This window comes from Mauremys reevesii, linkage group 3, assembly GCF_016161935.1.
Source record: "Mauremys reevesii isolate NIE-2019 linkage group 3, ASM1616193v1, whole genome shotgun sequence".
Lineage (NCBI taxonomy): Eukaryota > Metazoa > Chordata > Testudines > Geoemydidae > Mauremys > Mauremys reevesii.
The window spans coordinates 156,633,196-156,646,275 of record NC_052625.1 but is presented as its reverse complement, the minus strand read 5'-3'; the positions used below and the strand labels follow the sequence as shown (position 1 = coordinate 156,646,275).

The 13,080-nt window shown below is 41.2% G+C and overlaps 1 long non-coding RNA gene across 1 annotated transcript in view; it reads left to right on the top strand.

Annotated features, from left to right (window-relative positions):
- Window positions 1-809: 809 nt before the first annotated feature.
- Window positions 810-13,080, top strand: part of LOC120402265 — a 31,515-nt gene continuing 19,244 nt past the window's right edge. Inside the window, exon 1 of the long non-coding RNA XR_005597092.1 lies at window positions 810-871. This is a non-coding gene — a long non-coding RNA (uncharacterized LOC120402265). The remainder of the gene's footprint in view (window positions 872-13,080) is intronic.

Genomic DNA, 13,080 nt, shown 5'->3' with positions numbered 1-13,080 from the left:
CTATTCAATTTCTCAACATCATTCATGATTTTGTAGACATGTATCACTTCTATCCTTAGTCTCGTCTTGTGTAAGATTAAAAGCCTAAATCTTTTTAGTATCTTGTCGTATGGAAACCATTCCATACTCTTGATCATCTTTGTTGCCCTTCTCGGAACCTTTTCCAGTTCCACGATATCCTTTTTGCGATGGGATGACCACAACTAGATACAGTATTCAAGGTGTGGGCACACCATGGATTTATATATTATGATTTTTTGTCTTATTATCTCTCCCATTACTAATAGTTCCTAACATTCTGTTAGCCTTTTTCACTGCTGCTGTGCATTGACTGGAATTTTTCAGAAAACTATCCATTATGACATCAGAATATTAACACCTAATTTAGACCGCATCATCTTGTATGTATAGTTGGCATTATTTTTTTCAAATGTGAAGTACATTGCACTTACCAAGCTTGAATTTCATCTGCCATTTTGTTGCCCAGTCACCCTTGTGGTCCATCTGGGTAATCTGATTGTGGGCTGTGAGATATTTTGCTGACATTGACCATCTGCAGGCACAGCCCCCCGCAGCTCCCAGTGGCTGCAGTTCATCGCTCCCGGTTAGTAGTTCTGCAATTTCATATTTGAGTTGGATGAATACCATTTGGTCCTGCCATTTAGTTTATCAATTTGTTCTAAATCCTCTTCTATTGATTCATCAATTTGGGATAGTACTTCAGATTTGTCACTCAAAAAGAATAACTCTGATATGGGTATCTCTGATGAAGAAACATCTGTGCCTTCTTTTTACCAGGGATGAATAAATGGATTCAGACACAGCAAATACTTTTGCCCATCACCTGAACGGAATCCAACCCTTTGTTGAGGTGAGCATGTATTCTCTTATTCAGTCCCAACCTACTTCCTGGTTCCATACATGACCTTATTCCAGAACTCTCCCTTTTACTTCTTTCCCCCTACCGCTATGTGTTATGATGGCTGCCCAGGAGATTTATTGGAAACTTTACACTGCTAGGCCCCAGTGTACCACTCACTCTAAATTTACTAGCACTTTGGATTTCATTACTACTTCTGCCCAAGACTACACAATGTCCCACTCTGGTAAGAATCCCTGGAGTGGGAAATCTTGTACAGAGTAGAATTCCCTCTCAGAAGCAAAAATATGCTCTGTGGGGATCAGTTATTAGGGAATTCAGCATTCCAAGAGACTGTTAGTGAGTGGTACACTTGGGATCTGCTGAGAAACTTCCAAACTTATTGGGCCCCTATTTTATAAGTGCGAGGAATGGGCAACAGGTGGGAGGAAGACAGGAGGAAAGTTTTACAACCCTTGCAGGAGGGGGAGAAAGGGAAAGTTTTACATGTCCTGAGGTCTGAATTCAGTGCATTAGCTATATCCGTTGGGATAAATAGCAAATGAGAAGTTTGACCCATCTAAACTCCATGTGATGTATCAGCTAAGAGACAATATTTATGGCTGAGTTACAACCTCCAGAAAACAGGATTTACATAAGGAAAGTGCTTACACAACACAAATGTAATAATAGTGAAGTGAAAAGGATGTTATTTATAAGATCACTTCAAAGCCAGTTGTTAGTTTTGTTTGCCGATTCATTCGATGAACTCATTTTTCATGATAAAGAAAAGCTGTCAGCACCATGGCATTTGAAAGAGTTATAGACATATTGTACAAAGGCATTTAATAGTTCTAATCCCATATCTGGTATTTGATCCCAATCCTTCTTTGATAGCTGACACTGCATTACACAGAGATCAGTCAAAGAAAGATCTCTCAAAGGCTCAATTTTTACTCCTTAAAGAGTCCATTCTCCCCTTGATGCACATGCATAATTCCTATTAATGTTAATGTGGTTTATATGCACACATTGTTGGAGAACGTAATTTGAGGAGACTAAATATTTCTGTTCTATATAAATAAATAACCATATCCCACTGTGTCTTATTCAGACCCCATGTTCAAAGATGGTGAAATAAATGAAGGGGGTGGGAGCTCCCTTTTATGAACACATAGCCAGCCAGTAGCTATAAAATCTCTCTTAGGAGCTGTTCTCTAGTTGCTCTACCTGTAAAAGGTTAAAAAGTCTCACTGCTATGCATAGGTAAAAGGAAGTGAGTGGGCACCTGGCCAAAAGATCCAATGAAAGGCTAGAACCTTTTAAAATTAAGAAAAAACTCCCCTTTTTTCTGTCTGTTGTTATTCTCCCGGGGAGAGGCAGACAGGGCAACAGCTATGCTGTAAGAAGCTTGGGCCGGATATGACAAAATCATCAGTATCATACCTAGAAACTACTCATTTAAAACCCCAGATATGTAAGTAGATCAGAAAATGTCTAGGAAGACACGATTAGGTTTCTCTCTTTTATTTCTTTATGACTTGTGGATTCCTCTGTGCTAACCCCAAGTGCTTTTGTTTTGCTTGTAACCTTTAAACTGGACCTCAAGAAAGTTATTCTTGGTGCTTAACCTTTGTAGTTTCTCTTTTAAAATCTAGCAATAGCCTGAGTTCCCAGATGTATTTTCTTTCTTTTTTTTTTTAATAAAATGTACCTTTTTTACGAACAGAATTGGATTTTTGTGTCTTAAGAGGTTTGTGCATATGTTGTTTAATTAGCTGGTGGCAACAGCTGATTTCCCCCCCCCCCCACCGCCCTTTCTCAGCTCTTTCCCAGAAGGTGGAAGAGGTGGAAGGACTTGAAAGTACCCCACAGGAAGGAATTCCCCAATGCGCCTTCCTGGGCTCTCAAAGGGGTTCTGCACTTGAGGGTGGCAGCATCTACCAATCCAATCTCAGAGAAAAGCTGTAACCTTGGAGTTCAATACAAGCCTGGAATGACCAGTATTAATTTTTAAAATCTTTGTGGGCTCCCACCTTCTGCACTCAAAGTGCCAGAGTGGGGAATTAGCCTTGACAGATGTCATGGACTTAAGCAGTTTGAAAATTTAGATTCATTGTTCAATTAGAGAAACAAACTCTCCATTATACACACTTAGGACATCTATGTTGCCTCAAGAAACTGTCACCCAGATGTATCACCATCAACTTCTTTCACTCATATTCTTAACTTTATAACACTGGGCCAGATTCTCAGCTGGTGTGAATCACAGTAGACTCCAATGTTGCTATGACATTTACATCAGTTGGGGATTTAGACTCATAGACTTTAAGATTAGAAGATACCGTCATGATTATCTAGTCCAGGGGTCAGCAACCTTCCACATGAGGTACATCGGGATAATCCACTGGCGGGCCACAAGACATTTTGTTTACATTGACCGTCCGCAGCTCCCAGTGGCTGTGGTTCTCCATCCCTGCCAATGGGAGCTGCAGGAAGTGGCACAGGCCACAGGGACGTGCTGGCCACTGCTTCCCGCAGCTTCCATTGGCTGGGAACAGCAAACCGCGGCCACCGGAAGCTGCCAGAGGCCATGCCTGTGAGGGTCAATATAAACAAAATGTCTTGCGGCCCACCAGAAGATTACCCTGATGTGTGGCACGCTGAAGGTTGCCAGCTCCTGCAATAGACTCCTAACTTCTGGATGAGTTATTGGAGGCCACAAATCATGATTTAAAGACAAAGTTACAGAAGCCACCATTTACACAGTGGATTTGGCCCATTGTTTCCAGTTACAGAATGAAGGAGTGATTAAATAATCTGAAATTTAATTATGTTCTAAATGACTTCCAATCCTTACCAAAAAATCTTCTGGGGCAAACTTCTGCTTTTAGATGTACATGCATAACTCTTGTCAAAGTTAGAGAGTCATGTTCTTTGATGGTGTAACTCTACTGAAGTGAGAAAGTTAAGAAAGCAGAATATTTGACCCAGGAGCTGCAGAATGTTTCTGGGAACAGAATATCCAGCTGTCTTCCAATGTACCCATCATTGCAGCACTTGTGAGCACATTCTATGCACAGAACCACATCTATTATTTAAATCAGTTTGTTAATACATCTGTACTTGTCACACAAACTCTAGCTATGAAGAATGGCCCCTCCCTTCTATTTTCATGTGACTTTTCTATAGATATTGAGTCTGAATATCAAACACTTTTTTTAAGCATTAGGTGAGCTGGGTTACTTGATCAGTTATTGTAATGCTATACATACATGATTGAGGAAACCTGATTTTTCCCTTAGTGAAAGTCAATGGACCTGATTCTCCATTGCAAAGTGAGTGAGAAGAGGATGTTAAATTCCACTAAATCAGAATGGTAAGAATTTACATTCACTGTGCAAACAAGGTGGAGGGAAATGGAGAATCAGGCTCCGTGTATTCAAATTTTGTTACAGTAATTATGAGCCCAACTTACCATTCATTTTAATGACAATGAGTAGTTTCTTCAGCTATTTTGCTCCTAATAATTGTTACAAGAGAGACTCCCGAGCAGTATTTGTACATATTAAAGCATTACACATATTAAAGCTATATTCATGCACCTGAAGCAGGGCCGGCTCAGGCTTTTTTGCTGCCCCAAGCAGCGAAGGGGGAAAAAAAAGCCACAATCAGTGGCACTTCGGCAGCAGCTGAACCGTGCCACTTTATTCCTCGGCAGCAATTCGGCAGCAGGTCCTTCAGACCCTCTCGGACTGAAGGACCTGCTGCCGAATTGCTGCCGAAGACCCAGATGTGCTGCTCCTTTCCGTTGGCCACCAGAAGCACCTGCTTTGTTCGCTGGTCCTGATCTCAAGTTGTCCAAATATCTTTGCTTCTGAGAGAAAACATTATTAGACTAATGTTTTCATAGCACTATTGCAGTGAAAGCAGCAGATCTTCAAAAAACGTATTAATTCATGATGCAATGTTTGTGGTCATGAAGGGTGTGGTAGCTTCCAACATAAATCTTACAGTGCTTATATTCTATGGTGATAGGTACTATACAAACACTGAGATGGATAAGTAGATTTCACTCTTCCAGTTTGAATCAAGATATACTATGCTCAAAGGAAGAAAGAAGAGAGGAAAATACCCTCTGGAAACATAATGTATTCAGGAAATATCTATATTTTATTTATAGGGTTTATATTACCACTGCAACACATGTGATTTAAAGGATTTCTAGAGTTCCAGGCTGGTATGTATAAAATAATAGAGAATTCTGACCTATTTTTTAAAAATGTGTATGCCTCCTCAAATAGACTTGTTGCATATATAACACCAATAGACCCTGGTCATTGGTGGGTAGGATCAAACCTGGTACCTCTAGAGCTTACTGCATGAGCCTCTACTGCATGAGCTAAAAGCCAACTGCCTGTTAGCTAAGGCTGTAGAGCAGACTCATTTTTTTTCTCTCTAAATAGTCTCAGTGCCACTAGATAGTACAGAACACCACACCCAGGAGGTGTGTGGGTTACACAGTAGTGCAAAGACCTGCCAAAATATGAGCTGTTGCACATTATGGGAAGGCAAATATGGAGAACCTGTTCTGAGGTTTAATGAGTAGTTTTCTGCCTTTATGTTATCCCATAATTGGTAGTCTATCACATATTTTGATGTTCCTTTCTATTTTTGGATGATTATTCTTGTATTAGAAACTCAAGGACAACCAGTTGCTCCCATCACAGTACTCCACATCTAACTTTTGCTTCTCTCAAGGAGGCACCTCCTAAATTTCTATAAAAATAAAACAGAAAATGGCATAGACTACAGCTATATTCATTTATAAACAGAATGAAGTACATATATTAAATGTAGGCAGCGGAACCAAGGTTGCAGTGTTCAAACTATCTCTGGGTATTTCTCAAAGCTCTTAATAAGCATCTACGCTTTATTTCTCTTTCCACATTATTTCAGCTGTGAAAGTGGGTGATTCTGCTCAAGAAACCTTGTCACAGCAAGTGGAATTTCTCTTTTAACTTTTAGCTCCATCATTTCCTTGCTATGAGGCACAAGTTTTGAGTTTGCAAAGCAGAAATAGTTTCTGTTGGCTCTGTATTAGACCCCAAATAGTAATTTGTGCATTCATAGGAAATATAGAATATACACACTTAGACCCTCGTCCCGCAAACATTTATGCATATGCTTACATTTTAAGCATGTGAGTGGTCCCATTGATGTTGGAGACTACTCATATGATTAAATTTAAAGCATATGAACACATTTGCAGGTTTAAGATCTTATATTCCTTTATTTGGTCAGTGGAATATAAGGCTTCATCTCACATAGCTCTTTTCTATTTATAATATATATTCATCATCCAATTTTTTCTAAATGCAGACTAAGGCTGATTGTATTTTACATTACATCCACCTACAAAAATAGACCTATTCCAAGTATCTGAATGACTAGAATACATTTTGTTGAAAACTGACGGTTTGAGGTTGTTCTTTGTTCCTATACTGCAATAAAATTATCCTCCTCCTTACTATTTTTTTCTCATACCCTGGTGGGGGAATTACTATCAATTGTAGGATGTAGTGATAGAAACAATATAAAATGCAAATATGTAACAATCGTTATTATCCATATATCAAACTATTAGTGAGGTTTTGTGTTCAACAGAGGTACTTTACATAGTACAGTCCTATATAGAACTGAAAGTATTACAATACATCACAGTCTTTGTTAATTACAGGATTTTAAAGTTCTCTTGTGATGCATTCTTCTACACAAAACACTCTTTATCTTGATGCCCATTAGCACTGCTGTATTCCAGGGTCTTTCAGTCTTGCCATCAGAAACCAACATCCTTCCTGGGGTTTATGACTCAGCTGTATAAATTCATTCCAAGTTGAAACTTGGCTTAAAGAGCCTCAATATGTATGGAAATTGCTTGTTCTTGCTGATGTTACTAAAATTGGTTTACATTTCTTAGTTTAGGGCCCAATCTTACACACTTACTCATCGTGAATAGTATCTTCCTATGTGAGCAGGTTAATTTCAGTTTAATTTATATGCTGTTGGAAGGAATTAATTGTGTTGTTGCACACACTTCTTTGGTGCTTTTGTAACATGAAAATGACTGATGTAAAACACAGGATATTTCTGGACCTTAGGTAATCCTCTCCCCCACTAAAACTACTCTTTTTGACCACCATTGCATTTGGATGGCTTTATCACAAGAAATCTTTAATCACACCTGTAATTAACAAAGACTGTAAATTATTGCAATGAGCTTGGGTCTCTGTAAGACAGCACTGTATACCCCATTTCCCAATCTTGGCTCCCTTAGCCCAGAAACAAAGGTGAACAAATTACTGCAGACTTGGTTGTGCGCCACTGCTTTTGCAAGGGCCAGATGAATATGGCAGGCAATGGCCAGCCCCCAGGTTCAGTCCCTCACCAGGCACGGAGTGCCTACACAGGAGCTTCCACAGGAAAGGAGCAGTGGACACTTTTATTGGCCTCTCCAGAGCCTGCTGGAAGTGGAGAGGTGCCTCATAGAGTGAGAAGGTCAGGTCATTGGGATCCACTGTCCCAGGAAGCCTCTGAAAGCTCCACTTCGTGGAGTTAAAAAGAGGAGTTGATCAACACAGTTCTCTCCCCCAGCTACTGATGTTCTTTGCAGTTGGGCAACATCATAATTCCTCTGTATATACAGCACCATGCACTATTGTATGTACTATACTGATTACATATTGTACTACTTTAAAAATATTCAGTTTTCAATTGACAAAATGCTATATTATGTAAATGATTTGTAGATCATGCAGTGTCTCATGCTGTGCCTTTGGAAATCTTTTTTTAAACTACTATTAAAGCCTTCCATATGAACACCCATATTCTATTCCAGAAAACAGGGAGCCTGAATCCACAAAATTAATATGGCAACATTTTCAAATTCCCATTGCATCCTTACTCCATTCCTTTGTGCTTAGCAATTACACTATAACATCAGATGTCTTTGCTCTGGTGGATTTCAGCCAGACCTATTCTATGACAGTTATTCAGTAAAGTTTTTGTTCTGATAACAATATCCAATATTATATAATTTAAACATGGTCTTTTTTAATTCCTTTCCACCTGAAATCTGTTATAGAGGTGTAATATCTGTCAAAAAATGCCACAGTCTCCTACTGTGCATCTCCTTTTGTTAATGTGAACTATAGTTTCCAGGTTTAGCACAACTGTACTTTCTAGTTGGTAATTTTCTTCAGTCTGAAAACTCTTTATTGAAATCTATTGACTGAATACTAATGGAGTAACTACAAAAGGATATTTATCAACAGTTAAAATCCAATAGCCTTTTGATTCCAAGAGTGTAATTCTCATAAGGCCATCAATGAGACTTCCCATAAAGAGGAGGCCCAGTAATGAGATCATAACTAGCAACATGTGTTTTAAATAGTAATGGCTGCATTGCAATAGGAAACAAATGACCCCCAGAAAATGTGAATGCTGATCAAAATGTTCATCAGGGTGAGTGAACCGGAAGAGATTTGAGATCTTGTAGCTCTTGTATTGACTTTAAAGAAAAATACTATGCAAAAATTAGAAATTAAAGAAGCAATTCAATTTATTTGAAAATGTATAATAAAAAGCACTTCCCCCCCACCCCTCTTTGTTTCCCTTCCTTACTTTTCATCCTCTTTTTCCCCCATCCCCCTTCTGTCTTTGCTTTCTATCCCTGTAGTAATAAGTCATACTGAGAAATGTGCCCTGTTTTTAGTAATTTGCACCTACTCTTCACAGTTCCACTACTCATAGGTTCTGGAAACTCAATGCTCCTCTTTTACTGATGAGTATCATAGAATCATAGAATCTCAGGGTTGGAAGGGACCTCAGGAGGTCATCTAGTCCAACCCCCTGCTCAAAGCAGGACCAAACCCAACTAAATCATCCCAGCCAGGGCTTTGTCAAGCCTGACCTTAAAAACCTCTAAGGAAGGAGATTCCACCACCTCCCTAGGTAACCCATTCCAGTTCTTCACCACCCTACTAATGAAAAAGTTGTTCCTAAAGTCCAACCTAAACCTCCCCCTCTGCAACTTGAGACCATTACTCCTTGTTCTGTCATCTTCCACCACTGAGAACAGTCTAGATCCATCCTCTTTGGAACCCCCTTTCAGGTAGTTGAAAGCAGCTATCAAATCCCCCCTCATTCTTCTCTTCTGCAGGCTAAACAATCCCAGTTCCCTCAGCCTCTTCTCATAAGTAAACTTCCTGCAACTCTGTAAAGCTGTCCCCTGAATCTTCCCTCATTGGACTCACAGGTAGCAAACTTCTCTGGGCTATTTGCCCATGATGAAGCCTCACTACACCCTGCTTTCCCATAGATATGACCCTAGAGCATGGACAGGTCTGACCCCAGTCCCCAACCCACAGAGTTTGGGCTTTGCTGACTTGAATGTCACTGGTTTGAGCTGGATTAATCTAATGATCCAGCCTAATCAATTGCCCATAATTCCATATGAACATCTTTTCCCCTTACCCCATGTAGAGGAGCAGACTCACCCCCATGGCACCTCTTGCTGGTGACTCCTGGGAATTAGCCCCTTCCAGCTCTGGAGCACCCTCTGCAGGCCAATGATCCACCTGTCCTCTGGCCCCCATGTCCCTCCCCTGCCAGTAACCCCTCAGTCTTAGGGTCTCCCCTCCCCAGGGAACCCCCACCCTCTATCCCCACCCTGCCTCAGTAATGGCTACAGCCAGTCATTATCTAGCCCCCATACCCTGGGGCAGACTGCAGTATCAGCCTACTCATCACTGGCAAGGTTGGGTTTGGACCTGCTACTTTGGCCTACCCCTGAGCTGCCCTCTGCAACCCCTAGTATCCCCTTGGCCTTCCACTAGACTGCAGCCTGGGGCTTTCCAGGGTAGAGCTCCCCAGCCCTACTTCCCTCAGGTACTTTGTATCTAGCTCCCTGCAGCTAGGCCCATCTCCCTCTACAAACAGAGAGAGAAACTGCCTGCTCCTTGCTTCCCTGGCCTTCTTATAAGGCCCTGTTGCTCAGTTTGGGGCGTGGCCCCAGCTGCAGCCACTTCCCCCAATCAGCCAGGGTTTTACCTTGCCCTCTGCAGGGTTTTTCCAACCCCTTCCAGGCTGCAGCGGGTGGTCATCCCGCTACACCCCAATCCCAATTTTCCCTTCCTCTCTTACACCTATGCCCTTATGGTTAGTCACCTAGCCATTCTGACTCTTTCCTGCAGTACTGTAGTTCTCTGTCTAATCTCCAAACCCACAGACTCTGATTTTCCTCTTATTCCATCACATATACTCTTCTTCATGCCTGCTCTTTCCCTAGGTTCCAAAAACCTCTTCTTTATGCACTGGTATTCTTATAATCATGTACTAGCAAATACTCACATCACACTCAGATGGTAAAGGCCATGCTAGCAATTTGCCTTTATGTTTTGAGTTGACCCTTAGTGGAATAACCCATCATATTTGATTGAGCTTCTTTTCAGAGAGATTCCCAAAGATTGCTATGGTCTGAGTTAACTGGCTATTTAATATGCCCTGAATATAATCTTGAAGCACTTCTAACAGCAGACGCAAGGGCTTTTTTGTAAATATGCCCATCAGCTGTGGAACAGACTTCTCTTATTATCTGTAATTTCCAGTCTGTGTTAGAATGATATGTTTACTATTGCATTGAAGTATTCTTGATCACTGACAATTTACATTATGCAGTGCTCCAAGGCACAAAATGTGAGTGGCACTTTATACATTCCGTGTTGTTGTTGTATTTCATGGCCAAATATGAGATTGGTAGAAAACAGATAATCCAGCAAACACTGACAGGCATGCTGAAACAGCAGAGATTACAGAGACCAAGGAAAGGGTAGTTGGACTTGGTGTGTAGGCCAGACTGTCTTTAATTCCTATTTACATAGACTTACTGTCTTACTATATATATCCTATTGGCCACTCTGAGTAGCGGCTCTAACATCAAAGAAAGTAGACTTTGTGGAATATCAGAAAAGATGAAGGGGCTATATCAGTTCTATGAGACTGTAGTTTCTGCTTACTGAGAAGTACAAGAACAGAGAAGCATAAGGGAGAGGAGGATTCATTTATTACAGGCCGTAGAGATCTTCTAGAGCAGGGGTAGGCAACCTATGGCATGCGTGCCAAAGGTGGCACACGAGCTGATTTTCAGTGGCACTCACACTGCCTTGATCCTGGCCACCGGTCCGGGGGACTCTGCATTTTAATTTAATTTTAAATGAAGCTTCTTAAACATTTTAAAAACCTTATTTACTTTACATACAACAATAGTTTAGTTATATATTATAGACTTATAGAAAGAGACCTTCTAAAAACATTAAAATGTATTACTGGCAAGCAAAACCTTAAATTAGAGTGAATAAATGAAGACTCGGCTCACCACTTCTGAAAGGTTGCCGACCCCTGTTCTAGAGAGATTATCGAGCGGGTGTGTTTCCACTGGGGTTCCACAGGGATCAGTTCTTGGCCTTATTCTATTTAATGTTTTGTTGTTGTTGTTGTTGTTTTTTGTGGTGTTGTTTTTTTAAATTATCAGTGACCTGGAGAAAACATAAAATCACCACTGTTAAGTTTGCAAATGACACAAAAATTGGAGGAGTGGTAAATAATGAAGAGGCCACTGATTCAAAACAATCTGGATTGCTTGGTAAACTGGGTGCAAATACACAATATTCATTTTAATATGACTAAATGTAAACGTATACATCTAGGAGAATAAAGAAGGTAGGTGATGCTTACACAACAGGGGACTCTAAATAGGGAAGCAGTGACACTGAAAAAGATTTGGGGGTTGTAGTGGATAGTCAGCTGAACATGAGCTCCCAGTGTGAGACTCTGGCAAAAGCGCTAATGTGTCATGGGGTGCATAAAGAGGGGAATCTCGAGTAGGAAAATAGAGGTTATTTTAGCAACCACTGCTGGGATAATGTTCTGTTGTTCATAATTCAAGAAGCATGGTGGAGGAGGGTTCAGAGAAGAGCCATGCAAATGATTAAAGTACTGGAAACATAAGTACACAAGAATGGTCATACTGGGGGCTTGGCTACACTTACAAATTTGCAGCACTGCAGCAGGGTGTGAAAACGCACCCTCTCCAGCGCTGCAAATTGCGGCGCTGCAAAGCGCCAGTGTGGTCAAAGCCCCAGCGCTGGGAGCGCGGCTCCCAGCGCTGTACGTTATTCCCCACAGGGAGGTGGAGTACGGACAGCGCTGGGAGAGCTCTCTCCCAGCACTGGTGCTTTGACTACACTTAGCGCTTCAAAGTGCTTTGAAGTGCTGTCTGACCAATGGTCCATCTAGCTCTGTATCCTGTCTTACAGCATTGGCCAGTGCCAGACTTTTCAGAAGGAATGAAAAGAACAGGTCAATTAGTGAATGATCCTCCATCTTCCAATCCCAGCATCTGGTATTCAGAGATTTAGGGACATCCAGACCATGGGGTTGTGTCCCTGACCATCTTAGAAAATAGCCATTGATGGACCTATCCACCATGAATTTATCTAATTCCATCACCACACCATCACCGGTTCATTCACCTGCACGTCCACCAATGTAATATATGCCATCATATGCCAGCAATGCCCCTCTGCTATGTACATCGGCCAAACTGGACAGTCTCTAAGGAAAAGGATAAATGGACACAAATCAGATATTAGGAATGGCAATATACAAAAACCTGTAGGAGAACACTTCAACCTCCCTGGCCACACAATAGCAGATCTTAAGGTGGCCATCCTGCAGCAAAAAAACTTCAGGACCAGACTTCAAAGAGAAACTGCTGAGCTCCAGTTCATCTGCAAATTTGACACCATCAGCTCAGGATTAAACAAAGACTGTGAATGGCTTGCCAATTACAGAACCAGTTTCTCCTCCCTTGGTTTTCACACCTCAACTGCTAGAACAGGGCCTCATCCTCCCTGATTGAACTAACCTCGTTATCTCTAGCTTGCTTCTTGCTTGCATATATTAACCTGCCCCTGGAAATTTCCACCACTTGCATCTGAAGAAGTGGGTATTCACCCACGAAAGCTCATGCTGCAGAACGTCTGTTAGTCTATAAGGTGCCACAGGATTCTTTGTTGCTTTTACAGATCCAGACTAACACGGCTATACCTCTGATACTTGACACCATGCAAGGCACTGCATTTAGCCGTATGGAGTGGAAA